The following is a 26,396-nucleotide window of genomic DNA, read 5'->3' on the forward strand; positions in this document are numbered from 1 at the left end:
TGTGCACAACGCGTTTTGAATCTGCATAACCACACCCTCCATCCCCATTGTGACAGCACGTGAAGGTTCCGTGTGACAAAGCAAGCTCCATTTCCAGCTCCCTATTCCAAAAATCCATTTAATATATGGTCCCCAAATAGGGGACGTATCAGATAAGAACAGACACTACGCTTGATCTTGAGCCATTTGGCCGAGAAGCGATGATCAGAAATGGTTTGCCACTTGGGCCGCACCAAGGCCTACAACCGAAACCCACTGTGGAGACATAGCAAAAGATTGCCGCAGGGAAGACATTTTCCAGAAACTCTGGAGGTTCTGTAGATGATAGTTCTGCGGTGTGCGTGTGTTCAAGCTGTGCACAACGCGTTTTGAATCTGCATAACCACACCCTCCATCCCCATTGTGACAGCACGTGAAGGTTCCGTGCGACAAAGCATGCTCCATTTCCAGCTCCCTATTCCAAAAATCTATTTAATATATGGTCCCCAAATAGGGGACATATCAGATAAGAGCAGACACTACGCTTGATCTTGAGCCATTTGGCCAAGAAGCGATGATCAGAAATGGTTTGCCACTTGGGCCGCACCAAGGCCTACAACCGAAACCCACTGTGGAGACATAGCAAAAGATTGCCGCAGGGAAGACATTTTCCAGAAACTCTGGAAGCTCTGTCGATGACAGTTCTGCGGTGTGCGTGTGTTCAAGCTGTGCACAACGCGTTTTGAATCTGCATAACCACACCCTCCATCCCCATTGTGACAGCATGTGAAGGTTCCGTCCGACGAAGCAAGCTCCATTTCCAGCTCCGTTTTCCAAAAATCCATTTAATATATGGTCCCCAAATAGGGGACGTATCAGATAAGAACAGACACTACGCTTGATCTTGAGCCATTTGGCCGAGAAGCGATGATCAGAAATGGTTTGCCACTTAGGCCTCACCAAGGCCTACAACCGTAACCCACTGTGGAGACATAGCAAAAGATTGCCGCAGGGAAGACATTTTCCAGAAACCCTGGAAGCTCTGTAGATGACAGTTCTGCGGTGTGCGTGTGTTCAAGCTGTGCACAACGCATTTTGAATCTGCATAACCACACCCTCCATCCTCATTGTGACAGCACGTGAAGGTTCTGTGCGACAAAGCAAGCTCCATTTCCAGCTCCCTATTCCAAAAATCTATTTAATATATGGTCCCCAAATAGGGGACGTATCAGATAAGAACAGACACTACGCTTGATCTTGAGCCATTTGGCCGAGAAACGATGATCAGAAATGGTTTGCCACTTGGGCCGCACCAAGGCCTACAACCGAAACCCACTGTGGAGACATAGCAAAAGATTGCCGCAGGGAAGACATTTTCCAGAAACTCTGGAAGCTTTGTCGATGACAGTTCTGCGGTGTGCGTGTGTTCAAGCTGTGCACAACGCGTTTTGAATCTGCATAATCACACCCTCCATCCCCATTGTGACAGCACGTGAAGGTTCCGTGTGACAAAGCAAGCTCCATTTCCAGCTCCCTATTCCAAAAATCCATTTAATATATGGTCCCCAAATAGGGGACGTATCCGAGAAGAACAGACACTACGCTTGATCTTGAGCCATTTGGCCGAGAAGCGATGATCAGAAATGGTTTGCCACTTGGGCCGCCCCAAGGCCTACAACTGAAACCCACTGTGGAGACATAGCAAAAGATTGCCGCAGGGAAGACATTTTCCAGAAACTCTGGAAGCTCTGTAGATGACAGTTCTGCGGTGTGCGTGTGTTCAAGCTGTGCACAACGCGTTTTGAATCTGCATAACCACACCCTCCATCCCCATTGTGACAGCACGTGAAGGTTCCGTGCGACAAAGCAAGCTCCATTTCCAGCTCCCTATTCCAAAAATCCATTTAATATATGGTCCCCAAATAGGGGACGTATCAGATAAGAACAGACACTACGCTTGATCTTGAGCCATTTGGCCGAGAAGCGATGATCAGAAATGGTGTGCCACTTGGGCCGCACCAAGGCCTACAACCGAAACCCACTGTGGAGACATAGCAAAAGATTGCCGCAGGGAAGACATTTTCCAGAAACTCTGGAAGTTCTGTAGATGACAGTTCTGCGGTGTGCGTGTGTTCAAGCTGTGCACAACGCGTTTTGAATCTGCATAACCACACCCTCCATCCCCATTGTGACAGCAAGTGAAGGTTCCGTGCGACAAAGCAAGCTCCATTTCCAGTTCCCTATTCCAAAAATCTATTTAATATATGGTCCCCAAATAGGGTACGTATCAGATAAGAACAGACACTACGCTTGATCTTGAGCCATTTGGCCGAGAAGCGATGATCAGAAATGGTTTGCCACTTGGGCCGCACCAAGGCCTACAACCGAAACCCACTGTGGAGACATAGCAAAAGATTGCCGCAGGGAAGACATTTTCCAGAAACTCTGGAAGCTCTGTAGATGACAGTTCTGCGGTGTGCGTGTGTTCAAGCTGTATACAACGCGTTTTGAATCTGCATAACCACACCCTCCATCCCCATTGTGACAGCACGTGAAGGTTCCGTGCGACAAAGCAAGCTCCATTGCCAGCTCCCTATTCCAAAAATCCATTTAATATATGGTCCCCAAATAGGGGACGTATCAGATAAGAACAGACTCTACGCTTGATCTTGAGCCATTTGGCCGAGAAGCGATGATCAGAAATGGTTTGCCATTTGGGCCGCACCAAGGCCTACAACCGAAACCCACTGTGGAGACATAGCAAAAGATTGCCGCAGGGAAGACATTTTCCAGAAACTCTGGAAGCTCTGTAGATGACAGTTCTGCGGTGTGCGTGTGTTCAAGCTGTGCACAACGCGTTTTGAATCTGCATAACCACACCCTCCATCCCCATTGTGACAGCACGTGAAGGTTCCGTGCGACAAAGCAAGCTCCATTTCCAGCATCCTATTCCAAAAATCCATTTAATATATGGTCCCCAAATAGGGGACGTATCAGATAAGAACAGACTCTACGCTTGATCTTGAGCCATTTGGCCGAGATGCGATGATCAGAAATGGTTTGCCACTTGGGCCGCACCAAGGCCTACAACCGAAACCCACTGTGGGGACATAGCAAAAGATTGCCGCAGGGAAGACATTTTCCAGAAACTCTGGAAGCTCTGTAGATGACAGTTCTGTGGTGTGCGTGTGTTCAAGCTGTGCACAACGCGTTTTGAATCTGCATAACCACACCCTCCATCCCCATTGTGACAGCACGTGAAGGTTCCGTGCGACGAAGCAAGCTCCATTTCCAGCTCCCTATTCCAAAAATCCATTTAATATATGGTCCCCAAATAGGGGACGTATCAGATAAGAACAGACACTACGCTTGATCTTGAGCCATTTGGCCGAGAAGCGATGATCAGAAATGGTTTGCCACTTGGGCCACACCAAGGCCTACAACCGAAACCCACTGTGGAGACATAGCAAAAGATTGCCGCAGGGAAGACATTTTCCAGAAACTCTGGAAGCTCTGTAGATGACAGTTCTGCGGTGTGCGTGTGTTCAAGCTGTGCACAACGCGTTTTGAATCTGCATAACCACACCCTCCATCCCCATTGTGACAGCACGTGAAGGTTCCGTGCGACAAAGCAAGCTCCATTTCCAGCTCCCTATTCCAAAAATCTATTTAATATATGGTCCCCAAATAGGGGACGTATCAGATAAGAACAGACACTACTCTTGATCTTGAGCCATTTGGCCGAGAAGCGATGATCAGAAATGGTTTGCCACTTGGGCCGCACCAAGGCCTACAACCGAAACCCACTGTGGAGACATAGCAAAAGATTGCCGCAGGGAAGACATTTTCCAAAAACTCTGGAAGCTCTGTAGATGACAGTTCTGCGGTGTGCGTGTGTTCAAGCTGTGCACAACGCGTTTTGAATCTGCATAACCACACCCTCCATCCCCATTGTGACAGCACGTGAAGGTTCCGTGTGACAAAGCAAGCTCCATTTCCAGCTCCCTATTCCAAAAATCCATTTAATATATGGTCCCCAAATAGGGGACGTATCAGATAAGAACAGACACTACGCTTAAACTTGAGCCATTTGGCCGACAAGCGATGATCAGAAATGGGTTGCCACTTGGGCCGCACCAAGGCCTAAAACCGAAACCCACTGTGGAGACATAGCAAAAGATTGCCGCAGGGAAGACATTTTCCAGAAACTCTGGAAGCTCTGTCGATGACAGTTCTGCGGTGTGCGTGTGTTCAAGCTGTGCACAACGCGTTTTGAATCTGCATAACCACACCCTCCATCCCCATTGTGACAGCACATGAAGGTTCCGTGCGACAAAGCAAGCTCCATTTCCAGCTCCCTATTCCAAAAATCTATTTAATATATGGTCCCCAAATAGGGGACGTATCAGATAAGAACAGACACTACGCTTGATCTTGAGCCATTTGGCCGAGAAGCGATGATCAGAAATGGTTTGCCACTTGGGCCGCACCAAGGCCTACAACCGAAACCCACTGTGGAGACATAGCAAAAGATTGCCGCAGGGAAGACATTTTCCAGAAACTCTGGAAGTTCTGTAGATGATAGTTCTGCGGTGTGCGTGTGTTCAAGCTGTGCACAACGCGTTTTGAATCTGCATAACCACACCCTCCATCCCCATTGTGACAGCACGTGAAGGTTCCGTGCGACAAAGCAAGCTCCATTTCCAACTCCCTATTCCAAAAATCTATTTAATATATGGTCCCCAAATAGGGGACGTATCAGATAAGAACAGACACTACGCTTGATCTTGAGCCATTTGGCCGAGAAGCGATGATCAGAAATGGTTTGCCACTTGGGCCGCACCAAGGCCTACAACCGAAACCCACTGTGGAGACAAGCTGTGCACAATGCGTTTTGAATCTGCATAACCACACCCTCCATCCCCATTGTGACAGCACGTGAAGGTTCCATGCGACAAAGCAAGCTCCATTTCCAGCTCCCTATTCCAAAAATCTATTTAATATATGGTCCCCAAATAGGGGACGTATCAGATAAGAACAGACACTACGCTTGATCTTGAGCCATTTGGCCGAGAAGCGATGATCAGAAATGGTTTGCCACTTGGGCCGCACCAAGGCCTACAACCGAAACCCACTGTGGAGACATAGCAAAAGATTGCCGCAGGGAAGACATTTTCCAGAAACTCTGGAAGCTCTGTAGATGACAGTTCTGCGGTGTGCGTGTGTTCAAGCTGTGCACAACGCGTTTTGAATCTGCATAACCACACCCTCCATCCCCATTGTGACAGCACGTGAAGGTTCCGTGCGACAAAGCAAGCTCCATTTCCAGCTCCCTATTCCAAAAATCTATTTAATATATGGTCCCCAAATAGGGGACGTATCAGATAAGAACAGACACTACGCTTGATCTTGAGCCATTTGGCCGAGAAGCGATGATCAGAAATGGTTCGCCATTTGGGCCGCACCAAGGCCTACAACCGAAACCCACTGTGGAGACATAGCAAAAGATTGCCGCAGGGAAGACATTTTCCAGAAACTCTGGAAGCTCTGTAGATGACAGTTCTGCGGTGTGCGTGTGTTCAAGCTGTGCACAACGCGTTTTGAATCTGCATAACCACACCCTCCATCCCCATTGTGACAGCACGTGAAGGTTCCGTGCGACAAAGCAAGCTCCATTTCCAGCATCCTATTCCAAAAATCCATTTAATATATGGTCCCCAAATAGGGGACGTATCAGATAAGAACAGACTCTACGCTTGATCTTGAGCCATTTGGCCGAGAAGCGATGATCAGAAATGGTTTGCCACTTGGGCCGCACCAAGGCCTACAACCGAAACCCACTGTGGAGACTTAGCAAAAGATTGCCGCAGGGAAGACATTTTCCAGAAACTCTGGAAGCTCTGTAGATGACAGTTCTGCGGTGTGCGTGTGTTCAAGCTGTGCACAACGCGTTTCGAATCTGCATAACCACACCCTCCATCCCCATTGTGACAGCACGTGAAGGTTCCGTGTGACAAAGCAAGCTCCATTTCCAGCTCCCTATTCCAAAAATCCATTTAATATATGGTCCCCAAATAGGGGACGTATCAGATAAGAACAGACACTACGCTTGATCTTGAGCCATTTGGCCGAGAAGCGATGATCAGAAATGGTTTGCCACTTGGGCCGCACCAAGGCCTACAACCGAAACCCACTGTGGAGACATAGCAAAAGATTGCCGCAGGGAAGACATTTTCCAGAAACTCTGGAAGCTTTGTCGATGACAGTTCTGCGGTGTGCGTGTGTTCAAGCTGTGCACAACGCGTTTTGAATCTGCATAATCACACCCTCCATCCCCATTGTGACAGCACGTGAAGGTTCCGTGTGACAAAGCAAGCTCCATTTCCAGCTCCCTATTCCAAAAATCCATTTAATATATGGTCCCCAAATAGGGGACGTATCCGAGAAGAACAGACACTACGCTTGATCTTGAGCCATTTGGCCGAGAAGCGATGATCAGAAATGGTTTGCCACTTGGGCCGCCCCAAGGCCTACAACTGAAACCCACTGTGGAGACATAGCAAAAGATTGCCGCAGGGAAGACATTTTCCAGAAACTCTGGAAGCTCTGTAGATGACAGTTCTGCGGTGTGCGTGTGTTCAAGCTGTGCACAACGCGTTTTGAATCTGCATAACCACACCCTCCATCCCCATTGTGACAGCACGTGAAGGTTCCGTGCGACAAAGCAAGCTCCATTTCCAGCTCCCTATTCCAAAAATCCATTTAATATATGGTCCCCAAATAGGGGACGTATCAGATAAGAACAGACACTACGCTTGATCTTGAGCCATTTGGCCGAGAAGCGATGATCAGAAATGGTGTGCCACTTGGGCCGCACCAAGGCCTACAACCGAAACCCACTGTGGAGACATAGCAAAAGATTGCCGCAGGGAAGACATTTTCCAGAAACTCTGGAAGTTCTGTAGATGACAGTTCTGCGGTGTGCGTGTGTTCAAGCTGTGCACAACGCGTTTTGAATCTGCATAACCACACCCTCCATCCCCATTGTGACAGCAAGTGAAGGTTCCGTGCGACAAAGCAAGCTCCATTTCCAGTTCCCTATTCCAAAAATCTATTTAATATATGGTCCCCAAATAGGGTACGTATCAGATAAGAACAGACACTACGCTTGATCTTGAGCCATTTGGCCGAGAAGCGATGATCAGAAATGGTTTGCCACTTGGGCCGCACCAAGGCCTACAACCGAAACCCACTGTGGAGACATAGCAAAAGATTGCCGCAGGGAAGACATTTTCCAGAAACTCTGGAAGCTCTGTAGATGACAGTTCTGCGGTGTGCGTGTGTTCAAGCTGTATACAACGCGTTTCGAATCTGCATAACCACACCCTCCATCCCCATTGTGACAGCACGTGAAGGTTCCGTGCGACAAAGCAAGCTCCATTGCCAGCTCCCTATTCCAAAAATCCATTTAATATATGGTCCCCAAATAGGGGACGTATCAGATAAGAACAGACTCTACGCTTGATCTTGAGCCATTTGGCCGAGAAGCGATGATCAGAAATGGTTTGCCATTTGGGCCGCACCAAGGCCTACAACCGAAACCCACTGTGGAGACATAGCAAAAGATTGCCGCAGGGAAGACATTTTCCAGAAACTCTGGAAGCTCTGTAGATGACAGTTCTGCGGTGTGCGTGTGTTCAAGCTGTGCACAACGCGTTTTGAATCTGCATAACCACACCCTCCATCCCCATTGTGACAGCACGTGAAGGTTCCGTGCGACAAAGCAAGCTCCATTTCCAGCATCCTATTCCAAAAATCCATTTAATATATGGTCCCCAAATAGGGGACGTATCAGATAAGAACAGACTCTACGCTTGATCTTGAGCCATTTGGCCGAGATGCGATGATCAGAAATGGTTTGCCACTTGGGCCGCACCAAGGCCTACAACCGAAACCCACTGTGGAGACATAGCAAAAGATTGCCGCAGGGAAGACATTTTCCAGAAACTCTGGAAGCTCTGTAGATGACAGTTCTGTGGTGTGCGTGTGTTCAAGCTGTGCACAACGCGTTTTGAATCTGCATAACCACACCCTCCATCCCCATTGTGACAGCACGTGAAGGTTCCGTGCGACGAAGCAAGCTCCATTTCCAGCTCCCTATTCCAAAAATCCATTTAATATATGGTCCCCAAATAGGGGACGTATCAGATAAGAACAGACACTACGCTTGATCTTGAGCCATTTGGCCGAGAAGCGATGATCAGAAATGGTTTGCCACTTGGGCCACACCAAGGCCTACAACCGAAACCCACTGTGGAGACATAGCAAAAGATTGCCGCAGGGAAGACATTTTCCAGAAACTCTGGAAGCTCTGTAGATGACAGTTCTGCGGTGTGCGTGTGTTCAAGCTGTGCACAACGCGTTTTGAATCTGCATAACCACACCCTCCATCCCCATTGTGACAGCACGTGAAGGTTCCGTGCGACAAAGCAAGCTCCATTTCCAGCTCCCTATTCCAAAAATCTATTTAATATATGGTCCCCAAATAGGGGACGTATCAGATAAGAACAGACACTACACTTGATCTTGAGCCATTTGGCCGAGAAGCGATGATCAGAAATGGTTTGCCACTTGGGCCGCACCAAGGCCTACAACCGAAACCCACTGTGGAGACATAGCAAAAGATTGCCGCAGGGAAGACATTTTCCAAAAACTCTGGAAGCTCTGTAGATGACAGTTCTGCGGTGTGCGTGTGTTCAAGCTGTGCACAACGCGTTTTGAATCTGCATAACCACACCCTCCATCCCCATTGTGACAGCACGTGAAGGTTCCGTGCGACAAAGCAAGCTCCATTTCCAGCATCCTATTCCAAAAATCCATTTAATATATGGTCCCCAAATAGGGGACGTATCAGATAAGAACAGACTCTACGCTTGATCTTGAGCCATTTGGCCGAGATGCGATGATCAGAAATGGTTTGCCACTTGGGCCGCACCAAGGCCTACAACCGAAACCCACTGTGGAGACATAGCAAAAGATTGCCGCAGGGAAGACATTTTCCAGAAACTCTGGAAGCTCTGTAGATGACAGTTCTGTGGTGTGCGTGTGTTCAAGCTGTGCACAACGCGTTTTGAATCTGCATAACCACACCCTCCATCCCCATTGTGACAGCACGTGAAGGTTCCGTGCGACGAAGCAAGCTCCATTTCCAGCTCCCTATTCCAAAAATCTATTTAATATATGGTCCCCAAATAGGGGACGTATCAGATAAGAACAGACACTACGCTTGATCTTGAGCCATTTGGCCGAGAAGCGATGATCAGAAATGGTTTGCCACTTGGGCCACACCAAGGCCTACAACCGAAACCCACTGTGGAGACATAGCAAAAGATTGCCGCAGGGAAGACATTTTCCAGAAACTCTGGAAGCTCTGTAGATGACAGTTCTGCGGTGTGCGTGTGTTCAAGCTGTGCACAACGCGTTTTGAATCTGCATAACCACACCCTCCATCCCCATTGTGACAGCACGTGAAGGTTCCGTGCGACAAAGCAAGCTCCATTTCCAGCTCCCTATTCCAAAAATCTATTTAATATATGGTCCCCAAATAGGGGACGTATCAGATAAGAACAGACACTACACTTGATCTTGAGCCATTTGGCCGAGAAGCGATGATCAGAAATGGTTTGCCACTTGGGCCGCACCAAGGCCTACAACCGAAACCCACTGTGGAGACATAGCAAAAGATTGCCGCAGGGAAGACATTTTCCAAAAACTCTGGAAGCTCTGTAGATGACAGTTCTGCGGTGTGCGTGTGTTCAAGCTGTGCACAACGCGTTTTGAATCTGCATAACCACACCCTCCATCCCCATTGTGACAGCACGTGAAGGTTCCGTGTGACAAAGCAAGCTCCATTTCCAGCTCCCTATTCCAAAAATCCATTTAATATATGGTCCCCAAATAGGGGACGTATCAGATAAGAACAGACACTACGCTTAAACTTGAGCCATTTGGCCGACAAGCGATGATCAGAAATGGGTTGCCACTTGGGCCGCACCAAGGCCTAAAACCGAAACCCACTGTGGAGACATAGCAAAAGATTGCCGCAGGGAAGACATTTTCCAGAAACTCTGGAAGCTCTGTCGATGACAGTTCTGCGGTGTGCGTGTGTTCAAGCTGTGCACAACGCGTTTTGAATCTGCATAACCACACCCTCCATCCCCATTGTGACAGCACATGAAGGTTCCGTGCGACAAAGCAAGCTCCATTTCCAGCTCCCTATTCCAAAAATCTATTTAATATATGGTCCCCAAATAGGGGACGTATCAGATAAGAACAGACACTACGCTTGATCTTGAGCCATTTGGCCGAGAAGCGATGATCAGAAATGGTTTGCCACTTGGGCCGCACCAAGGCCTACAACCGAAACCCACTGTGGAGACATAGCAAAAGATTGCCGCAGGGAAGACATTTTCCAGAAACTCTGGAAGTTCTGTAGATGATAGTTCTGCGGTGTGCGTGTGTTCAAGCTGTGCACAACGCGTTTTGAATCTGCATAACCACACCCTCCATCCCCATTGTGACAGCACGTGAAGGTTCCGTGCGACAAAGCAAGCTCCATTTCCAACTCCCTATTCCAAAAATCTATTTAATATATGGTCCCCAAATAGGGGACGTATCAGATAAGAACAGACACTACGCTTGATCTTGAGCCATTTGGCCGAGAAGCGATGATCAGAAATGGTTTGCCACTTGGGCCGCACCAAGGCCTACAACCGAAACCCACTGTGGAGACAAGCTGTGCACAATGCGTTTTGAATCTGCATAACCACACCCTCCATCCCCATTGTGACAGCACGTGAAGGTTCCATGCGACAAAGCAAGCTCCATTTCCAGCTCCCTATTCCAAAAATCTATTTAATATATGGTCCCCAAATAGGGGACGTATCAGATAAGAACAGACACTACGCTTGATCTTGAGCCATTTGGCCGAGAAGCGATGATCAGAAATGGTTTGCCACTTGGGCCGCACCAAGGCCTACAACCGAAACCCACTGTGGAGACAAGCTGTGCACAATGCGTTTTGAATCTGCATAACCACACCCTCCATCCCCATTGTGACAGCACGTGAAGGTTCCATGCGACAAAGCAAGCTCCATTTCCAGCTCCCTATTCCAAAAATCTATTTAATATATGGTCCCCAAATAGGGGACGTATCAGATAAGAACAGACACTACGCTTGATCTTGAGCCATTTGGCCGAGAAGCGATGATCAGAAATGGTTTGCCACTTGGGCCGCACCAAGGCCTACAACCGAAACCCACTGTGGAGACATAGCAAAAGATTGCCGCAGGGAAGACATTTTCCAGAAACTCTGGAAGCTCTGTAGATGACAGTTCTGCGGTGTGCGTGTGTTCAAGCTGTGCACAACGCGTTTTGAATCTGCATAACCACACCCTCCATCCCCATTGTGACAGCACGTGAAGGTTCCGTGCGACAAAGCAAGCTCCATTTCCAGCTCCCTATTCCAAAAATCTATTTAATATATGGTCCCCAAATAGGGGACGTATCAGATAAGAACAGACACTACGCTTGATCTTGAGCCATTTGGCCGAGAAGCGATGATCAGAAATGGTTCGCCATTTGGGCCGCACCAAGGCCTACAACCGAAACCCACTGTGGAGACATAGCAAAAGATTGCCGCAGGGAAGACATTTTCCAGAAACTCTGGAAGCTCTGTAGATGACAGTTCTGCGGTGTGCGTGTGTTCAAGCTGTGCACAACGCGTTTTGAATCTGCATAACCACACCCTCCATCCCCATTGTGACAGCACGTGAAGGTTCCGTGCGACAAAGCAAGCTCCATTTCCAGCATCCTATTCCAAAAATCCATTTAATATATGGTCCCCAAATAGGGGACGTATCAGATAAGAACAGACTCTACGCTTGATCTTGAGCCATTTGGCCGAGAAGCGATGATCAGAAATGGTTTGCCACTTGGGCCGCACCAAGGCCTACAACCGAAACCCACTGTGGAGACTTAGCAAAAGATTGCCGCAGGGAAGACATTTTCCAGAAACTCTGGAAGCTCTGTAGATGACAGTTCTGCGGTGTGCGTGTGTTCAAGCTGTGCACAACGCGTTTCGAATCTGCATAACCACACCCTCCATCCCCATTGTGACAGCACGTGAAGGTTCCGTGTGACAAAGCAAGCTCCATTTCCAGCTCCCTATTCCAAAAATCCATTTAATATATGGTCCCCAAATAGGGGACGTATCAGATAAGAACAGACACTACGCTTGATCTTGAGCCATTTGGCCGAGAAGCGATGATCAGAAATGGTTTGCCACTTGGGCCGCACCAAGGCCTACAACCGAAACCCACTGTGGAGACATAGCAAAAGATTGCCGCAGGGAAGACATTTTCCAGAAACTCTGGAAGCTCTGTAGATGACAGTTCTGCGGTGTGCGTGTGTTCAATCTGTGCACAACGCGTTTTGAATCTGCATAACCACACCCTCCATCCCCATTGTGACAGCACGTGAAGGTTCCGTGCGACGAAGCAAGCTCCATTTCCAGCTCCCTATTCCAAAAATCCATTTAATATATGGTCCCCAAATAGGGGACGTATCAGATAAGAACAGACACTACGCTTGATCTTGAGCCATTTGGCCGAGAAGCGATGATCAGAAATGGTTTGCCACTTGGGCCACACCAAGGCCTACAACCGAAACCCACTGTGGAGACATAGCAAAAGATTGCCGCAGGGAAGACATTTTCCAGAAACTCTGGAAGCTCTGTAGATGACAGTTCTGCGGTGTGCGTGTGTTCAAGCTGTGCACAACGCGTTTTGAATCTGCATAACCACACCCTCCATCCCCATTGTGACAGCACGTGAAGGTTCCGTGCGACAAAGCAAGCTCCATTTCCAGCTCCCTATTCCAAAAATCTATTTAATATATGGTCCCCAAATAGGGGACGTATCAGATAAGAACAGACACTACACTTGATCTTGAGCCATTTGGCCGAGAAGCGATGATCAGAAATGGTTTGCCACTTGGGCCGCACCAAGGCCTACAACCGAAACCCACTGTGGAGACATAGCAAAAGATTGCCGCAGGGAAGACATTTTCCAAAAACTCTGGAAGCTCTGTAGATGACAGTTCTGCGGTGTGCGTGTGTTCAAGCTGTGCACAACGCGTTTTGAATCTGCATAACCACACCCTCCATCCCCATTGTGACAGCACGTGAAGGTTCCGTGTGACAAAGCAAGCTCCATTTCCAGCTCCCTATTCCAAAAATCCATTTAATATATGGTCCCCAAATAGGGGACGTATCAGATAAGAACAGACACTACGCTTAAACTTGAGCCATTTGGCCGACAAGCGATGATCAGAAATGGGTTGCCACTTGGGCCGCACCAAGGCCTAAAACCGAAACCCACTGTGGAGACATAGCAAAAGATTGCCGCAGGGAAGACATTTTCCAGAAACTCTGGAAGCTCTGTCGATGACAGTTCTGCGGTGTGCGTGTGTTCAAGCTGTGCACAACGCGTTTTGAATCTGCATAACCACACCCTCCATCCCCATTGTGACAGCACATGAAGGTTCCGTGCGACAAAGCAAGCTCCATTTCCAGCTCCCTATTCCAAAAATCTATTTAATATATGGTCCCCAAATAGGGGACGTATCAGATAAGAACAGACACTACGCTTGATCTTGAGCCATTTGGCCGAGAAGCGATGATCAGAAATGGTTTGCCACTTGGGCCGCACCAAGGCCTACAACCGAAACCCACTGTGGAGACATAGCAAAAGATTGCCGCAGGGAAGACATTTTCCAGAAACTCTGGAAGTTCTGTAGATGATAGTTCTGCGGTGTGCGTGTGTTCAAGCTGTGCACAACGCGTTTTGAATCTGCATAACCACACCCTCCATCCCCATTGTGACAGCACGTGAAGGTTCCGTGCGACAAAGCAAGCTCCATTTCCAACTCCCTATTCCAAAAATCTATTTAATATATGGTCCCCAAATAGGGGACGTATCAGATAAGAACAGACACTACGCTTGATCTTGAGCCATTTGGCCGAGAAGCGATGATCAGAAATGGTTTGCCACTTGGGCCGCACCAAGGCCTACAACCGAAACCCACTGTGGAGACAAGCTGTGCACAATGCGTTTTGAATCTGCATAACCACACCCTCCATCCCCATTGTGACAGCACGTGAAGGTTCCATGCGACAAAGCAAGCTCCATTTCCAGCTCCCTATTCCAAAAATCTATTTAATATATGGTCCCCAAATAGGGGACGTATCAGATAAGAACAGACACTACGCTTGATCTTGAGCCATTTGGCCGAGAAGCGATGATCAGAAATGGTTTGCCACTTGGGCCGCACCAAGGCCTACAACCGAAACCCACTGTGGAGACAAGCTGTGCACAATGCGTTTTGAATCTGCATAACCACACCCTCCATCCCCATTGTGACAGCACGTGAAGGTTCCATGCGACAAAGCAAGCTCCATTTCCAGCTCCCTATTCCAAAAATCTATTTAATATATGGTCCCCAAATAGGGGACGTATCAGATAAGAACAGACACTACGCTTGATCTTGAGCCATTTGGCCGAGAAGCGATGATCAGAAATGGTTTGCCACTTGGGCCGCACCAAGGCCTACAACCGAAACCCACTGTGGAGACATAGCAAAAGATTGCCGCAGGGAAGACATTTTCCAGAAACTCTGGAAGCTCTGTAGATGACAGTTCTGCGGTGTGCGTGTGTTCAAGCTGTGCACAACGCGTTTTGAATCTGCATAACCACACCCTCCATCCCCATTGTGACAGCACGTGAAGGTTCCGTGCGACAAAGCAAGCTCCATTTCCAGCTCCCTATTCCAAAAATCTATTTAATATATGGTCCCCAAATAGGGGACGTATCAGATAAGAACAGACACTACGCTTGATCTTGAGCCATTTGGCCGAGAAGCGATGATCAGAAATGGTTCGCCATTTGGGCCGCACCAAGGCCTACAACCGAAACCCACTGTGGAGACATAGCAAAAGATTGCCGCAGGGAAGACATTTTCCAGAAACTCTGGAAGCTCTGTAGATGACAGTTCTGCGGTGTGCGTGTGTTCAAGCTGTGCACAACGCGTTTTGAATCTGCATAACCACACCCTCCATCCCCATTGTGACAGCACGTGAAGGTTCCGTGCGACAAAGCAAGCTCCATTTCCAGCATCCTATTCCAAAAATCCATTTAATATATGGTCCCCAAATAGGGGACGTATCAGATAAGAACAGACTCTACGCTTGATCTTGAGCCATTTGGCCGAGAAGCGATGATCAGAAATGGTTTGCCACTTGGGCCGCACCAAGGCCTACAACCGAAACCCACTGTGGAGACTTAGCAAAAGATTGCCGCAGGGAAGACATTTTCCAGAAACTCTGGAAGCTCTGTAGATGACAGTTCTGCGGTGTGCGTGTGTTCAAGCTGTGCACAACGCGTTTCGAATCTGCATAACCACACCCTCCATCCCCATTGTGACAGCACGTGAAGGTTCCGTGTGACAAAGCAAGCTCCATTTCCAGCTCCCTATTCCAAAAATCCATTTAATATATGGTCCCCAAATAGGGGACGTATCAGATAAGAACAGACACTACGCTTGATCTTGAGCCATTTGGCCGAGAAGCGATGATCAGAAATGGTTTGCCACTTGGGCCGCACCAAGGCCTACAACCGAAACCCACTGTGGAGACATAGCAAAAGATTGCCGCAGGGAAGACATTTTCCAGAAACTCTGGAAGCTCTGTAGATGACAGTTCTGCGGTGTGCGTGTGTTCAAGCTGTGCACAACGCGTTTTGAATCTGCATAACCACACCCTCCATCCCCATTGTGACAGCACGTGAAGGTTCCGTGCGACGAAGCAAGCTCCATTTCCAGCTCCCTATTCCAAAAATCCATTTAATATATGGTCCCCAAATAGGGGACGTATCAGATAAGAACAGACACTACGCTTGATCTTGAGCCATTTGGCCGAGAAGCGATGATCAGAAATGGTTTGCCACTTGGGCCACACCAAGGCCTACAACCGAAACCCACTGTGGAGACATAGCAAAAGATTGCCGCAGGGAAGACATTTTCCAGAAACTCTGGAAGCTCTGTAGATGACAGTTCTGCGGTGTGCGTGTGTTCAAGCTGTGCACAACGCGTTTTGAATCTGCATAACCACACCCTCCATCCCCATTGTGACAGCACGTGAAGGTTCCGTGCGACAAAGCAAGCTCCATTTCCAGCTCCCTATTCCAAAAATCTATTTAATATATGGTCCCCAAATAGGGGACGTATCAGATAAGAACAGACACTACACTTGATCTTGAGCCATTTGGCCGAGAAGCGATGATCAGAAATGGTTTGCCACTTGGGCCGCACCAAGGCCTACAACCGAAACCCACTGTGGAGACATAGCAAAAGATTGCCGCAGGGAAGACATTTTCCAAAAACTCTGGAAGCTCTGTAGATGACAGTTTTGCGGTGTGCGTGTGTTCAAGCAGTGCACAACGCGTTTTGAATCTGCATAACCACACCCTCCATCCCCATTGTGACAGCACGTGAAGGTTCCGTGTGACAAAGCAAGCTCCATTTCCAGCTCCCTATTCCAAAAATCTATTTAATATATGGTCCCCAAATAGGGGACGTATCAGATAAGAACAGACACTACGCTTGATCTTGAGCCATTTGGCCGAGAAGCGATGATCAGAAATGGTTTGCCACTTGGGCCGCACCAAGGCCTACAACCGAAACCCACTGTGGAGACATAGCAAAAGATTGCCGCAGGGAAGACATTTTCCAAAAACTCGGGAAGCTCTGTAGATGACAGTTCTGCGGTGTGCGTGTGTTCAAGCTGTGCACAACACGTTTTGAATCTGCATAACCACACCCTCCATCCCCATTGTGACAGCACGTGAAGGTTCCGTGTGACAAAGCAAGCTCCATTTCCAGCTCCCTATTCCAAAAATCCATTTAATATATGGTCCCCAAATAGGGGACGTATCAGATAAGAACAGACACTACGCTTGATCTTGAGCCATTTGGCCGAGAAGCGATGATCAGAAATGGTTTGCCACTTGGGCCGCACCAAGGCCTAAAACCGAAACCCACTGTGGAGACATAGCAAAAGATTGCCGCAGGGAAGACATTTTCCAGAAACTCTGGAAGCTCTGTAGATGACAGTTCTGCGGTGTGCGTGTGTTCAAGCTGTGCACAACGCGTTTTGAATCTGCATAACCACACCCTCCATCCCCATTGTGACAGCACGTGAAGGTTCCGTGCGACAAAGCAAGCTCCATTTCCAGCTCCCTATTCCAAAAATCTATTTAATATATGGTCCCCAAATAGGGGACGTATCAGATAAGAACAGACACTACGCTTGATCTTGAGCCATTTGGCCGAGAAGCGATGATCAGAAATGGTTCGCCATTTGGGCCGCACCAAGGCCTACAACCGAAACCCACTGTGGAGACATAGCAAAAGATTGCCGCAGGGAAGACATTTTCCAGAAACTCTGGAAGCTCTGTAGATGACAGTTCTGCGGTGTGCGTGTGTTCAAGCTGTGCACAACGCGTTTTGAATCTGCATAACCACACCCTCCATCCCCATTGTGACAGCACGTGAAGGTTCCGTGCGACAAAGCAAGCTCCATTTCCAGCATCCTATTCCAAAAATCCATTTAATATATGGTCCCCAAATAGGGGACTATCAGATAAGAACAGACTCTACGCTTGATCTTGAGCCATTTGGCCGAGAAGCGATGATCAGAAATGGTTTGCCACTTGGGCCGCACCAAGGCCTACAACCGAAACCCACTGTGGAGACTTAGCAAAAGATTGCCGCAGGGAAGACATTTTCCAGAAACTCTGGAAGCTCTGTAGATGACAGTTCTGCGGTGTGCGTGTGTTCAAGCTGTGCACAACGCGTTTCGAATCTGCATAACCACACCCTCCATCCCCATTGTGACAGCACGTGAAGGTTCCGTGTGACAAAGCAAGCTCCATTTCCAGCTCCCTATTCCAAAAATCCATTTAATATATGGTCCCCAAATAGGGGACGTATCAGATAAGAACAGACACTACGCTTGATCTTGAGCCATTTGGCCGAGAAGCGATGATCAGAAATGGTTTGCCACTTGGGCCGCACCAAGGCCTACAACCGAAACCCACTGTGGAGACATAGCAAAAGATTGCCGCAGGGAAGACATTTTCCAGAAACTCTGGAAGCTCTGTAGATGACAGTTCTGCGGTGTGCGTGTGTTCAAGCTGTGCACAACGCGTTTTGAATCTGCATAACCACACCCTCCATCCCCATTGTGACAGCACGTGAAGGTTCCGTGCGACGAAGCAAGCTCCATTTCCAGCTCCCTATTCCAAAAATCCATTTAATATATGGTCCCCAAATAGGGGACGTATCAGATAAGAACAGACACTACGCTTGATCTTGAGCCATTTGGCCGAGAAGCGATGATCAGAAATGGTTTGCCACTTGGGCCACACCAAGGCCTACAACCGAAACCCACTGTGGAGACATAGCAAAAGATTGCCGCAGGGAAGACATTTTCCAGAAACTCTGGAAGCTCTGTAGATGACAGTTCTGCGGTGTGCGTGTGTTCAAGCTGTGCACAACGCGTTTTGAATCTGCATAACCACACCCTCCATCCCCATTGTGACAGCACGTGAAGGTTCCGTGCGACAAAGCAAGCTCCATTTCCAGCTCCCTATTCCAAAAATCTATTTAATATATGGTCCCCAAATAGGGGACGTATCAGATAAGAACAGACACTACACTTGATCTTGAGCCATTTGGCCGAGAAGCGATGATCAGAAATGGTTTGCCACTTGGGCCGCACCAAGGCCTACAACCGAAACCCACTGTGGAGACATAGCAAAAGATTGCCGCAGGGAAGACATTTTCCAAAAACTCTGGAAGCTCTGTAGATGACAGTTTTGCGGTGTGCGTGTGTTCAAGCAGTGCACAACGCGTTTTGAATCTGCATAACCACACCCTCCATCCCCATTGTGACAGCACGTGAAGGTTCCGTGTGACAAAGCAAGCTCCATTTCCAGCTCCCTATTCCAAAAATCTATTTAATATATGGTCCCCAAATAGGGGACGTATCAGATAAGAACAGACACTACGCTTGATCTTGAGCCATTTGGCCGAGAAGCGATGATCAGAAATGGTTTGCCACTTGGGCCGCACCAAGGCCTACAACCGAAACCCACTGTGGAGACATAGCAAAAGATTGCCGCAGGGAAGACATTTTCCAAAAACTCGGGAAGCTCTGTAGATGACAGTTCTGCGGTGTGCGTGTGTTCAAGCTGTGCACAACACGTTTTGAATCTGCATAACCACACCCTCCATCCCCATTGTGACAGCACGTGAAGGTTCCGTGTGACAAAGCAAGCTCCATTTCCAGCTCCCTATTCCAAAAATCCATTTAATATATGGTCCCCAAATAGGGGACGTATCAGATAAGAACAGACACTACGCTTGATCTTGAGCCATTTGGCCGAGAAGCGATGATCAGAAATGGTTTGCCACTTGGGCCGCACCAAGGCCTAAAACCGAAACCCACTGTGGAGACATAGCAAAAGATTGCCGCAGGGAAGACATTTTCCAGAAACTCTGGAAGCTCTGTAGATGACAGTTCTGCGGTGTGCGTGTGTTCAAGCTGTGCACAACGCGTTTTGAATCTGCATAACCACACCCTCCATCCCCATTGTGACAGCACGTGAAGGTTCCGTGCGACAAAGCAAGCTCCATTTCCAGCTCCCTATTCCAAAAATCTATTTAATATATGGTCCCCAAATAGGGGACGTATCAGATAAGAACAGACACTACGCTTGATCTTGAGCCATTTGGCCGAGAAGCGATGATCAGAAATGGTTTGCCACTTGGGCCGCACCAAGGCCTACAACCGAAACCCACTGTGGAGACATAGCAAAAGATTGCCGCAGGGAAGACATTTTCCAGAAACTCTGGAAGCTCTGTCGATGACAGTTCTGCAGTGTGCGTGTGTTCAAGCTGTGCACAACGCGTTTTGAATCTGCATAACCACACCCTCCATCCCCATTGTGACAGCACGTGAAGGTTCCGTGTGACAAAGCAAGCTCCATTTCCAGCTCCCTATTCCAAAAATCCATTTAATATATGGTCCCCAAATAGGGGACGTATCAGATAAGAACAGACACTACGCTTGATCTTGAGCCATTTGGCCGAGAAGCGATGATCAGAAATGGTTTGCCACTTGGGCCGCACCAAGGCCTACAACCGAAACCCACTGTGGAGACATAGCAAAAGATTGCCGCAGGGAAGACATTTTCCAGAAACTCTGGAAGTTCTGTAGATGATAGTTCTGCGGTGTGCGTGTGTTCAAGCTGTGCACAACGCGTTTTGAATCTGCATAACCACACCCTCCATCCCCATTGTGACAGCACGTGAAGGTTCCGTGTGACAAAGCAAGCTCCATTTCCAGCTCCCTATTCCAAAAATCCATTTAATATATGGTCCCCAAATAGGGGACGTATCAGATAAGAACAGACACTACGCTTGATCTTGAGCCATTTGGCCGAGAAGCGATGATCAGAAATGGTTTGCCACTTGGGCCGCACCAAGGCCTACAACCGAAACCCACTGTGGAGACATAGCAAAAGATTGCCGCAGGGAAGACATTTTCCAGAAACTCTGGAAGTTCTGTAGATGATAGTTCTGCGGTGTGCGTGTGTTCAAGCTGTGCACAACGCGTTTTGAATCTGCATAACCACACCCTACATCCCCATTGTGACAGCACGTGAAGGTTCCGTGCGACAAAGCAAGCTCCATTTCCAGCTCCCTATTCCAAAAATCTATTTAATATATGGTCCCCAAATAGGGGACATATCAGATAAGAGCAGACACTACGCTTGATCTTGAGCCATTTGGCCAAGAAGCGATGATCAGAAATGGTTTGCCACTTGGGCCGCACCAAGGCCTACAACCGAAACCCACTGTGGAGACATAGCAAAAGATTGCCGCAGGGAAGACATTTTCCAGAAACTCTGGAAGCTCTGTCGATGACAGTTCTGCGGTGTGCGTGTGTTCAAGCTGTGCACAACGCGTTTTGAATCTGCATAACCACACCCTCCATCCCCATTGTGACAGCATGTGAAGGTTCCGTCCGACGAAGCAAGCTCCATTTCCAGCTCCGTTTTCCAAAAATCCATTTAATATATGGTCCCCAAATAGGGGACGTATCAGATAAGAACAGACACTATGCTTGATCTTGAGCCATTTGGCCGAGAAGCGATGATCAGAAATGGTTTGCCACTTGGGCCGCACCAAGGCCTAAAACCGAAACCCACTGTGGAGACATAGCAAAAGATTGCCGCAGGGAAGACATTTTCCAGAAACTCTGGAAGCTCTGTCGATGACAGTTCTGCGGTGTGCGTGTGTTCAAGCTGTGCACAACGCGTTTTGAATCTGCATAACCACACCCTCCATCCCCATTGTGACAGCACGTGAAGGTTCCGTGCGACAAAGCAAGCTCCATTTCCAGCTCCCTATTCCAAAAATCTATTTAATATATGGTCCCCAAATAGGGGACGTATCAGATAAGAACAGACACTACGCTTGATCTTGAGCCATTTGGCCGAGAAGCGATGATCAGAAATGGTTTGCCACTTGGGCCGCACCAAGGCCTACAACCGAAACCCACTGTGGAGACATAGCAAAAGATTGCCGCAGGGAAGACATTTTCCAAAAACTCTGGAAGCTCTGTAGATGACAGTTCTGCGGTGTGCGTGTGTTCAAGCTGTGCACAACGCGTTTTGAATCTGCATAACCACACCCTCCATCCCCATTGTGACAGCACGTGAAGGTTCCGTGTGACAAAGCAAGCTCCATTTCCAGCTCCCTATTCCAAAAATCCATTTAATATATGGTCCCCAAATAGGGGACGTATCAGATAAGAACAGACACTACGCTTGATCTTGAGCCATTTGGCCGAGAAGCGATGATCAGAAATGGTTTGCCACTTGGGCCGCACCAAGGCCTAAAACCGAAACCCACTGTGGAGACATAGCAAAAGATTGCCGCAGGGAAGACATTTTCCAGAAACTCTGGAAGCTCTGTCGATGACAGTTCTGCGGTGTGCGTGTGTTCAAGCTGTGCACAACGCGTTTTGAATCTGCATAACCACACCCTCCATCCCCATTGTGACAGCACGTGAAGGTTCCGTGCGACAAAGCAAGCTCCATTTCCAGCTCCCTATTCCAAAAATCTATTTAATATATGGTCCCCAAATAGGGGACGTATCAGATAAGAACAGACACTACGCTTGATCTTGAGCCATTTGGCCGAGAAGCGATGATCAGAAATGGTTTGCCACTTGGGCCGCACCAAGGCCTACAACCGAAACCCACTGTGGAGACATAGCAAAAGATTGCCGCAGGGAAGACATTTTCCAGAAACTCTGGAAGCTCTGTCGATGACAGTTCTGCAGTGTGCGTGTGTTCAAGCTGTGCACAACGCGTTTTGAATCTGCATAACCACACCCTCCATCCCCATTGTGACAGCACGTGAAGGTTCCGTGTGACAAAGCAAGCTCCATTTCCAGCTCCCTATTCCAAAAATCCATTTAATATATGGTCCCCAAATAGGGGACGTATCAGATAAGAACAGACACTACGCTTGATCTTGAGCCATTTGGCCGAGAAGCGATGATCAGAAATGGTTTGCCACTTGGGCCGCACCAAGGCCTACAACCGAAACCCACTGTGGAGACATAGCAAAAGATTGCCGCAGGGAAGACATTTTCCAGAAACTCTGGAGGTTCTGTAGATGATAGTTCTGCGGTGTGCGTGTGTTCAAGCTGTGCACAACGCGTTTTGAATCTGCATAACCACACCCTCCATCCCCATTGTGACAGCACGTGAAGGTTCCGTGCGACAAAGCATGCTCCATTTCCAGCTCCCTATTCCAAAAATCTATTTAATATATGGTCCCCAAATAGGGGACATATCAGATAAGAGCAGACACTACGCTTGATCTTGAGCCATTTGGCCAAGAAGCGATGATCAGAAATGGTTTGCCACTTGGGCCGCACCAAGGCCTACAACCGAAACCCACTGTGGAGACATAGCAAAAGATTGCCGCAGGGAAGACATTTTCCAGAAACTCTGGAAGCTCTGTCGATGACAGTTCTGCGGTGTGCGTGTGTTCAAGCTGTGCACAACGCGTTTTGAATCTGCATAACCACACCCTCCATCCCCATTGTGACAGCATGTGAAGGTTCCGTCCGACGAAGCAAGCTCCATTTCCAGCTCCGTTTTCCAAAAATCCATTTAATATATGGTCCCCAAATAGGGGACGTATCAGATAAGAACAGACACTACGCTTGATCTTGAGCCATTTGGCAGAGAAGCGATGATCAGAAATGGTTTGCCACTTAGGCCTAACCAAGGCCTACAACCGTAACCCACTGTGGAGACATAGCAAAAGATTGCCGCAGGGAAGACATTTTCCAGAAACCCTGGAAGCTCTGTAGATGACAGTTCTGCGGTGTGCGTGTGTTCAAGCTGTGCACAACGCATTTTGAATCTGCATAACCACACCCTCCATCCTCATTGTGACAGCACGTGAAGGTTCTGTGCGACAAAGCAAGCTCCATTTCCAGCTCCCTATTCCAAAAATCTATTTAATATATGGTCCCCAAATAGGGGACGTATCAGATAAGAACAGACACTACGCTTGATCTTGAGCCATTTGGCCGAGAAACGATGATCAGAAATGGTTTGCCACTTGGGCCGCACCAAGGCCTACAACCGAAACCCACTGTGGAGACATAGCAAAAGATTGCCGCAGGGAAGACATTTTCCAGAAACTCTGGAAGCTTTGTCGATGACAGTTCTGCGGTGTGCGTGTGTTCAAGCTGTGCACAACGCGTTTTGAATCTGCATAATCACACCCTCCATCCCCATTGTGACAGCACGTGAAGGTTCCGTGTGACAAAGCAAGCTCCATTTCCAGCTCCCTATTCCAAAAATCCATTTAATATATGGTCCCCAAATAGGGGACGTATCCGAGAAGAACAGACACTACGCTTGATCTTGAGCCATTTGGCCGAGAAGCGATGATCAGAAATGGTTTGCCACTTGGGCCGCCCCAAGGCCTACAACTGAAACCCACTGTGGAGACATAGCAAAAGATTGCCGCAGGGAAGACATTTTCCAGAAGCTCTGGAAGCTCTGTAGATGACAGTTCTGCGGTGTGCGTGTGTTCAAGCTGTGCACAACGCGTTTTGAATCTGCATAACCACACCCTCCATCCCCATTGTGACAGCACGTGAAGGTTCCGTGCGACAAAGCAAGCTCCATTTCCAGCTCCCTATTCCAAAAATCCATTTAATATATGGTCCCCAAATAGGGGACGTATCAGATAAGAACAGACACTACGCTTGATCTTGAGCCATTTGGCCGAGAAGCGATGATCAGAAATGGTGTGCCACTTGGGCCGCACCAAGGCCTACAACCGAAACCCACTGTGGAGACATAGCAAAAGATTGCCGCAGGGAAGACATTTTCCAGAAACTCTGGAAGTTCTGTAGATGACAGTTCTGCCGTGTGCGTGTGTTCAAGCTGTGCACAACGCGTTTTGAATCTGCATAACCACACCCTCCATCCCCATTGTGACAGCAAGTGAAGGTTCCGTGCGACAAAGCAAGCTCCATTTCCAGTTCCCTATTCCAAAAATCTATTTAATATATGGTCCCCAAATAGGGTACGTATCAGATAAGAACAGACACTACGCTTGATCTTGAGCCATTTGGCCGAGAAGCGATGATCAGAAATGGTTTGCCACTTGGGCCGCACCAAGGCCTACAACCGAAACCCACTGTGGAGACATAGCAAAAGATTGCCGCAGGGAAGACATTTTCCAGAAACTCTGGAAGCTCTGTAGATGACAGTTCTGCGGTGTGCGTGTGTTCAAGCTGTGCACAACGCGTTTTGAATCTGCATAACCACACCCTCCATCCCCATTGTGACAGCACGTGAAGGTTCCGTGCGACAAAGCAAGCTCCATTTCCAGCTCCCTATTCCAAAAATCCATTTAATATATGGTCCCCAAATAGGGGACGTATCAGATAAGAACAGACTCTACGCTTGATCTTGAGCCATTTGGCCGAGAAGCGATGATCAGAAATGGTTTGCCACTTGGGCCGCACCAAGGCCTACAACCGAAACCCACTGTGGAGACATAGCAAAAGATTGCCGCAGGGAAGACATTTTCCAGAAACTTTGGAAGCTCTGTAGATGACAGTTCTGCGGTGTGCGTGTGTTCAAGCTGTATACAACGCGTTTCGAATCTGCATAACCACACCCTCCATCCCCATTGTGACAGCACGTGAAGGTTCCGTGCGACAAAGCAAGCTCCATTGCCAGCTCCCTATTCCAAAAATCCATTTAATATATGGTCCCCAAATAGGGGACGTATCAGATAAGAACAGACTCTACGCTTGATCTTGAGCCATTTGGCCGAGAAGCGATGATCAGAAATGGTTTGCCATTTGGGCCGCACCAAGGCCTACAACCGAAACCCACTGTGGAGACATAGCAAAAGATTGCCGCAGGGAAGACATTTTCCAGAAACTCTGGAAGCTCTGTAGATGACAGTTCTGCGGTGTGCGTGTGTTCAAGCTGTGCACAACGCGTTTTGAATCTGCATAACCACACCCTCCATCCCCATTGTGACAGCACGTGAAGGTTCCGTGCGACAAAGCAAGCTCCATTTCCAGCATCCTATTCCAAAAATCCATTTAATATATGGTCCCCAAATAGGGGACGTATCAGATAAGAACAGACTCTACGCTTGATCTTGAGCCATTTGGCCGAGAAGCGATGATCAGAAATGGTTTGCCACTTGGGCCGCACCAAGGCCTACAACCGAAACCCACTGTGGAGACTTAGCAAAAGATTGCCGCAGGGAAGACATTTTCCAGAAACTCTGGAAGCTCTGTAGATGACAGTTCTGCGGTGTGCGTGTGTTCAAGCTGTGCACAACGCGTTTCGAATCTGCATAACCACACCCTCCATCCCCATTGTGACAGCACGTGAAGGTTCCGTGTGACAAAGCAAGCTCCATTTCCAGCTCCCTATTCCAAAAATCCATTTAATATATGGTCCCCAAATAGGGGACGTATCAGATAAGAACAGACACTACGCTTGATCTTGAGCCATTTGGCCGAGAAGCGATGATCAGAAATGGTTTGCCACTTGGGCCGCACCAAGGCCTACAACCGAAACCCACTGTGGAGACATAGCAAAAGATTGCCGCAGGGAAGACATTTTCCAGAAACTCTGGAAGCTCTGTCGATGACAGTTCTGTGGTGTGCG

At 48.2% G+C, this 26,396-nt stretch overlaps 76 pseudogenes; all 76 read right to left on the bottom strand.

Annotated features, from left to right (window-relative positions):
* Nucleotides 1-26: 26 nt before the first annotated feature.
* On the bottom strand, nt 27-202 carry LOC143760819 (U2 spliceosomal RNA; annotated as a pseudogene).
* A 177-nt stretch (nt 203-379) lies between these two features.
* On the bottom strand, nt 380-555 carry LOC143762746 (U2 spliceosomal RNA; annotated as a pseudogene).
* Nucleotides 556-730: 175 nt separating this feature from the next.
* LOC143759461 (U2 spliceosomal RNA) lies at nt 731-908 on the bottom strand (annotated as a pseudogene).
* A 177-nt stretch (nt 909-1,085) lies between these two features.
* On the bottom strand, nt 1,086-1,261 carry LOC143760167 (U2 spliceosomal RNA; annotated as a pseudogene).
* Nucleotides 1,262-1,435: 174 nt separating this feature from the next.
* LOC143762613 (U2 spliceosomal RNA) lies at nt 1,436-1,614 on the bottom strand (annotated as a pseudogene).
* A 177-nt stretch (nt 1,615-1,791) lies between these two features.
* Nucleotides 1,792-1,967, bottom strand: LOC143759934 (U2 spliceosomal RNA; annotated as a pseudogene).
* Nucleotides 1,968-2,143: 176 nt separating this feature from the next.
* LOC143762211 (U2 spliceosomal RNA) lies at nt 2,144-2,320 on the bottom strand (annotated as a pseudogene).
* Nucleotides 2,321-2,497: 177 nt separating this feature from the next.
* On the bottom strand, nt 2,498-2,673 carry LOC143762060 (U2 spliceosomal RNA; annotated as a pseudogene).
* A 177-nt stretch (nt 2,674-2,850) lies between these two features.
* LOC143762803 (U2 spliceosomal RNA) lies at nt 2,851-3,026 on the bottom strand (annotated as a pseudogene).
* Nucleotides 3,027-3,203: 177 nt separating this feature from the next.
* Nucleotides 3,204-3,379, bottom strand: LOC143763194 (U2 spliceosomal RNA; annotated as a pseudogene).
* Nucleotides 3,380-3,556: 177 nt separating this feature from the next.
* LOC143759801 (U2 spliceosomal RNA) lies at nt 3,557-3,732 on the bottom strand (annotated as a pseudogene).
* A 177-nt stretch (nt 3,733-3,909) lies between these two features.
* On the bottom strand, nt 3,910-4,085 carry LOC143763156 (U2 spliceosomal RNA; annotated as a pseudogene).
* Nucleotides 4,086-4,262: 177 nt separating this feature from the next.
* LOC143818826 (U2 spliceosomal RNA) lies at nt 4,263-4,438 on the bottom strand (annotated as a pseudogene).
* A 177-nt stretch (nt 4,439-4,615) lies between these two features.
* Nucleotides 4,616-4,791, bottom strand: LOC143760380 (U2 spliceosomal RNA; annotated as a pseudogene).
* Nucleotides 4,792-4,884: 93 nt separating this feature from the next.
* Nucleotides 4,885-5,060, bottom strand: LOC143761259 (U2 spliceosomal RNA; annotated as a pseudogene).
* Nucleotides 5,061-5,237: 177 nt separating this feature from the next.
* Nucleotides 5,238-5,413, bottom strand: LOC143759609 (U2 spliceosomal RNA; annotated as a pseudogene).
* Nucleotides 5,414-5,590: 177 nt separating this feature from the next.
* Nucleotides 5,591-5,766, bottom strand: LOC143761774 (U2 spliceosomal RNA; annotated as a pseudogene).
* Nucleotides 5,767-5,943: 177 nt separating this feature from the next.
* On the bottom strand, nt 5,944-6,119 carry LOC143760820 (U2 spliceosomal RNA; annotated as a pseudogene).
* A 174-nt stretch (nt 6,120-6,293) lies between these two features.
* LOC143762614 (U2 spliceosomal RNA) lies at nt 6,294-6,472 on the bottom strand (annotated as a pseudogene).
* Nucleotides 6,473-6,649: 177 nt separating this feature from the next.
* Nucleotides 6,650-6,825, bottom strand: LOC143759936 (U2 spliceosomal RNA; annotated as a pseudogene).
* Nucleotides 6,826-7,001: 176 nt separating this feature from the next.
* Nucleotides 7,002-7,178, bottom strand: LOC143762212 (U2 spliceosomal RNA; annotated as a pseudogene).
* A 177-nt stretch (nt 7,179-7,355) lies between these two features.
* Nucleotides 7,356-7,531, bottom strand: LOC143762062 (U2 spliceosomal RNA; annotated as a pseudogene).
* Nucleotides 7,532-7,708: 177 nt separating this feature from the next.
* On the bottom strand, nt 7,709-7,884 carry LOC143762804 (U2 spliceosomal RNA; annotated as a pseudogene).
* Nucleotides 7,885-8,061: 177 nt separating this feature from the next.
* On the bottom strand, nt 8,062-8,237 carry LOC143763206 (U2 spliceosomal RNA; annotated as a pseudogene).
* A 177-nt stretch (nt 8,238-8,414) lies between these two features.
* LOC143760501 (U2 spliceosomal RNA) lies at nt 8,415-8,590 on the bottom strand (annotated as a pseudogene).
* A 177-nt stretch (nt 8,591-8,767) lies between these two features.
* On the bottom strand, nt 8,768-8,943 carry LOC143762805 (U2 spliceosomal RNA; annotated as a pseudogene).
* A 177-nt stretch (nt 8,944-9,120) lies between these two features.
* On the bottom strand, nt 9,121-9,296 carry LOC143762727 (U2 spliceosomal RNA; annotated as a pseudogene).
* Nucleotides 9,297-9,473: 177 nt separating this feature from the next.
* LOC143760512 (U2 spliceosomal RNA) lies at nt 9,474-9,649 on the bottom strand (annotated as a pseudogene).
* Nucleotides 9,650-9,826: 177 nt separating this feature from the next.
* Nucleotides 9,827-10,002, bottom strand: LOC143763157 (U2 spliceosomal RNA; annotated as a pseudogene).
* A 177-nt stretch (nt 10,003-10,179) lies between these two features.
* Nucleotides 10,180-10,355, bottom strand: LOC143818827 (U2 spliceosomal RNA; annotated as a pseudogene).
* Nucleotides 10,356-10,532: 177 nt separating this feature from the next.
* Nucleotides 10,533-10,708, bottom strand: LOC143760381 (U2 spliceosomal RNA; annotated as a pseudogene).
* A 93-nt stretch (nt 10,709-10,801) lies between these two features.
* On the bottom strand, nt 10,802-10,977 carry LOC143761260 (U2 spliceosomal RNA; annotated as a pseudogene).
* Nucleotides 10,978-11,070: 93 nt separating this feature from the next.
* LOC143761261 (U2 spliceosomal RNA) lies at nt 11,071-11,246 on the bottom strand (annotated as a pseudogene).
* Nucleotides 11,247-11,423: 177 nt separating this feature from the next.
* On the bottom strand, nt 11,424-11,599 carry LOC143759610 (U2 spliceosomal RNA; annotated as a pseudogene).
* Nucleotides 11,600-11,776: 177 nt separating this feature from the next.
* LOC143761776 (U2 spliceosomal RNA) lies at nt 11,777-11,952 on the bottom strand (annotated as a pseudogene).
* A 177-nt stretch (nt 11,953-12,129) lies between these two features.
* LOC143760821 (U2 spliceosomal RNA) lies at nt 12,130-12,305 on the bottom strand (annotated as a pseudogene).
* Nucleotides 12,306-12,482: 177 nt separating this feature from the next.
* On the bottom strand, nt 12,483-12,658 carry LOC143763217 (U2 spliceosomal RNA; annotated as a pseudogene).
* A 177-nt stretch (nt 12,659-12,835) lies between these two features.
* LOC143760524 (U2 spliceosomal RNA) lies at nt 12,836-13,011 on the bottom strand (annotated as a pseudogene).
* A 177-nt stretch (nt 13,012-13,188) lies between these two features.
* On the bottom strand, nt 13,189-13,364 carry LOC143763158 (U2 spliceosomal RNA; annotated as a pseudogene).
* A 177-nt stretch (nt 13,365-13,541) lies between these two features.
* Nucleotides 13,542-13,717, bottom strand: LOC143818828 (U2 spliceosomal RNA; annotated as a pseudogene).
* A 177-nt stretch (nt 13,718-13,894) lies between these two features.
* On the bottom strand, nt 13,895-14,070 carry LOC143760382 (U2 spliceosomal RNA; annotated as a pseudogene).
* A 93-nt stretch (nt 14,071-14,163) lies between these two features.
* Nucleotides 14,164-14,339, bottom strand: LOC143761262 (U2 spliceosomal RNA; annotated as a pseudogene).
* Nucleotides 14,340-14,432: 93 nt separating this feature from the next.
* On the bottom strand, nt 14,433-14,608 carry LOC143761263 (U2 spliceosomal RNA; annotated as a pseudogene).
* Nucleotides 14,609-14,785: 177 nt separating this feature from the next.
* LOC143759611 (U2 spliceosomal RNA) lies at nt 14,786-14,961 on the bottom strand (annotated as a pseudogene).
* A 177-nt stretch (nt 14,962-15,138) lies between these two features.
* On the bottom strand, nt 15,139-15,314 carry LOC143761777 (U2 spliceosomal RNA; annotated as a pseudogene).
* A 177-nt stretch (nt 15,315-15,491) lies between these two features.
* On the bottom strand, nt 15,492-15,667 carry LOC143760822 (U2 spliceosomal RNA; annotated as a pseudogene).
* A 177-nt stretch (nt 15,668-15,844) lies between these two features.
* Nucleotides 15,845-16,020, bottom strand: LOC143763228 (U2 spliceosomal RNA; annotated as a pseudogene).
* A 177-nt stretch (nt 16,021-16,197) lies between these two features.
* Nucleotides 16,198-16,373, bottom strand: LOC143760536 (U2 spliceosomal RNA; annotated as a pseudogene).
* Nucleotides 16,374-16,550: 177 nt separating this feature from the next.
* Nucleotides 16,551-16,726, bottom strand: LOC143760647 (U2 spliceosomal RNA; annotated as a pseudogene).
* A 177-nt stretch (nt 16,727-16,903) lies between these two features.
* On the bottom strand, nt 16,904-17,079 carry LOC143760823 (U2 spliceosomal RNA; annotated as a pseudogene).
* Nucleotides 17,080-17,256: 177 nt separating this feature from the next.
* On the bottom strand, nt 17,257-17,432 carry LOC143759612 (U2 spliceosomal RNA; annotated as a pseudogene).
* Nucleotides 17,433-17,609: 177 nt separating this feature from the next.
* On the bottom strand, nt 17,610-17,784 carry LOC143762528 (U2 spliceosomal RNA; annotated as a pseudogene).
* Nucleotides 17,785-17,961: 177 nt separating this feature from the next.
* On the bottom strand, nt 17,962-18,137 carry LOC143760824 (U2 spliceosomal RNA; annotated as a pseudogene).
* A 177-nt stretch (nt 18,138-18,314) lies between these two features.
* Nucleotides 18,315-18,490, bottom strand: LOC143763239 (U2 spliceosomal RNA; annotated as a pseudogene).
* A 177-nt stretch (nt 18,491-18,667) lies between these two features.
* On the bottom strand, nt 18,668-18,843 carry LOC143760548 (U2 spliceosomal RNA; annotated as a pseudogene).
* A 177-nt stretch (nt 18,844-19,020) lies between these two features.
* LOC143760648 (U2 spliceosomal RNA) lies at nt 19,021-19,196 on the bottom strand (annotated as a pseudogene).
* A 177-nt stretch (nt 19,197-19,373) lies between these two features.
* Nucleotides 19,374-19,549, bottom strand: LOC143760825 (U2 spliceosomal RNA; annotated as a pseudogene).
* A 177-nt stretch (nt 19,550-19,726) lies between these two features.
* LOC143759613 (U2 spliceosomal RNA) lies at nt 19,727-19,902 on the bottom strand (annotated as a pseudogene).
* Nucleotides 19,903-20,079: 177 nt separating this feature from the next.
* On the bottom strand, nt 20,080-20,255 carry LOC143760826 (U2 spliceosomal RNA; annotated as a pseudogene).
* A 177-nt stretch (nt 20,256-20,432) lies between these two features.
* Nucleotides 20,433-20,608, bottom strand: LOC143760827 (U2 spliceosomal RNA; annotated as a pseudogene).
* Nucleotides 20,609-20,783: 175 nt separating this feature from the next.
* LOC143761638 (U2 spliceosomal RNA) lies at nt 20,784-20,961 on the bottom strand (annotated as a pseudogene).
* A 175-nt stretch (nt 20,962-21,136) lies between these two features.
* On the bottom strand, nt 21,137-21,314 carry LOC143761542 (U2 spliceosomal RNA; annotated as a pseudogene).
* A 177-nt stretch (nt 21,315-21,491) lies between these two features.
* On the bottom strand, nt 21,492-21,667 carry LOC143759615 (U2 spliceosomal RNA; annotated as a pseudogene).
* Nucleotides 21,668-21,844: 177 nt separating this feature from the next.
* LOC143760829 (U2 spliceosomal RNA) lies at nt 21,845-22,020 on the bottom strand (annotated as a pseudogene).
* A 177-nt stretch (nt 22,021-22,197) lies between these two features.
* LOC143759616 (U2 spliceosomal RNA) lies at nt 22,198-22,373 on the bottom strand (annotated as a pseudogene).
* A 177-nt stretch (nt 22,374-22,550) lies between these two features.
* Nucleotides 22,551-22,726, bottom strand: LOC143760830 (U2 spliceosomal RNA; annotated as a pseudogene).
* A 177-nt stretch (nt 22,727-22,903) lies between these two features.
* LOC143762747 (U2 spliceosomal RNA) lies at nt 22,904-23,079 on the bottom strand (annotated as a pseudogene).
* A 175-nt stretch (nt 23,080-23,254) lies between these two features.
* On the bottom strand, nt 23,255-23,432 carry LOC143760515 (U2 spliceosomal RNA; annotated as a pseudogene).
* Nucleotides 23,433-23,609: 177 nt separating this feature from the next.
* On the bottom strand, nt 23,610-23,785 carry LOC143760168 (U2 spliceosomal RNA; annotated as a pseudogene).
* A 174-nt stretch (nt 23,786-23,959) lies between these two features.
* Nucleotides 23,960-24,138, bottom strand: LOC143762616 (U2 spliceosomal RNA; annotated as a pseudogene).
* Nucleotides 24,139-24,315: 177 nt separating this feature from the next.
* LOC143759937 (U2 spliceosomal RNA) lies at nt 24,316-24,491 on the bottom strand (annotated as a pseudogene).
* A 176-nt stretch (nt 24,492-24,667) lies between these two features.
* LOC143762213 (U2 spliceosomal RNA) lies at nt 24,668-24,844 on the bottom strand (annotated as a pseudogene).
* A 177-nt stretch (nt 24,845-25,021) lies between these two features.
* Nucleotides 25,022-25,197, bottom strand: LOC143761554 (U2 spliceosomal RNA; annotated as a pseudogene).
* Nucleotides 25,198-25,374: 177 nt separating this feature from the next.
* Nucleotides 25,375-25,550, bottom strand: LOC143762063 (U2 spliceosomal RNA; annotated as a pseudogene).
* A 177-nt stretch (nt 25,551-25,727) lies between these two features.
* On the bottom strand, nt 25,728-25,903 carry LOC143761778 (U2 spliceosomal RNA; annotated as a pseudogene).
* Nucleotides 25,904-26,080: 177 nt separating this feature from the next.
* On the bottom strand, nt 26,081-26,256 carry LOC143760831 (U2 spliceosomal RNA; annotated as a pseudogene).
* Nucleotides 26,257-26,396: the final 140 nt, after the last annotated feature.

The sequence above is a fragment of the Ranitomeya variabilis genome, chromosome 3 (genome assembly GCF_051348905.1).
Source record: "Ranitomeya variabilis isolate aRanVar5 chromosome 3, aRanVar5.hap1, whole genome shotgun sequence".
Taxonomy (NCBI): Eukaryota; Metazoa; Chordata; class Amphibia; order Anura; family Dendrobatidae; genus Ranitomeya; species Ranitomeya variabilis.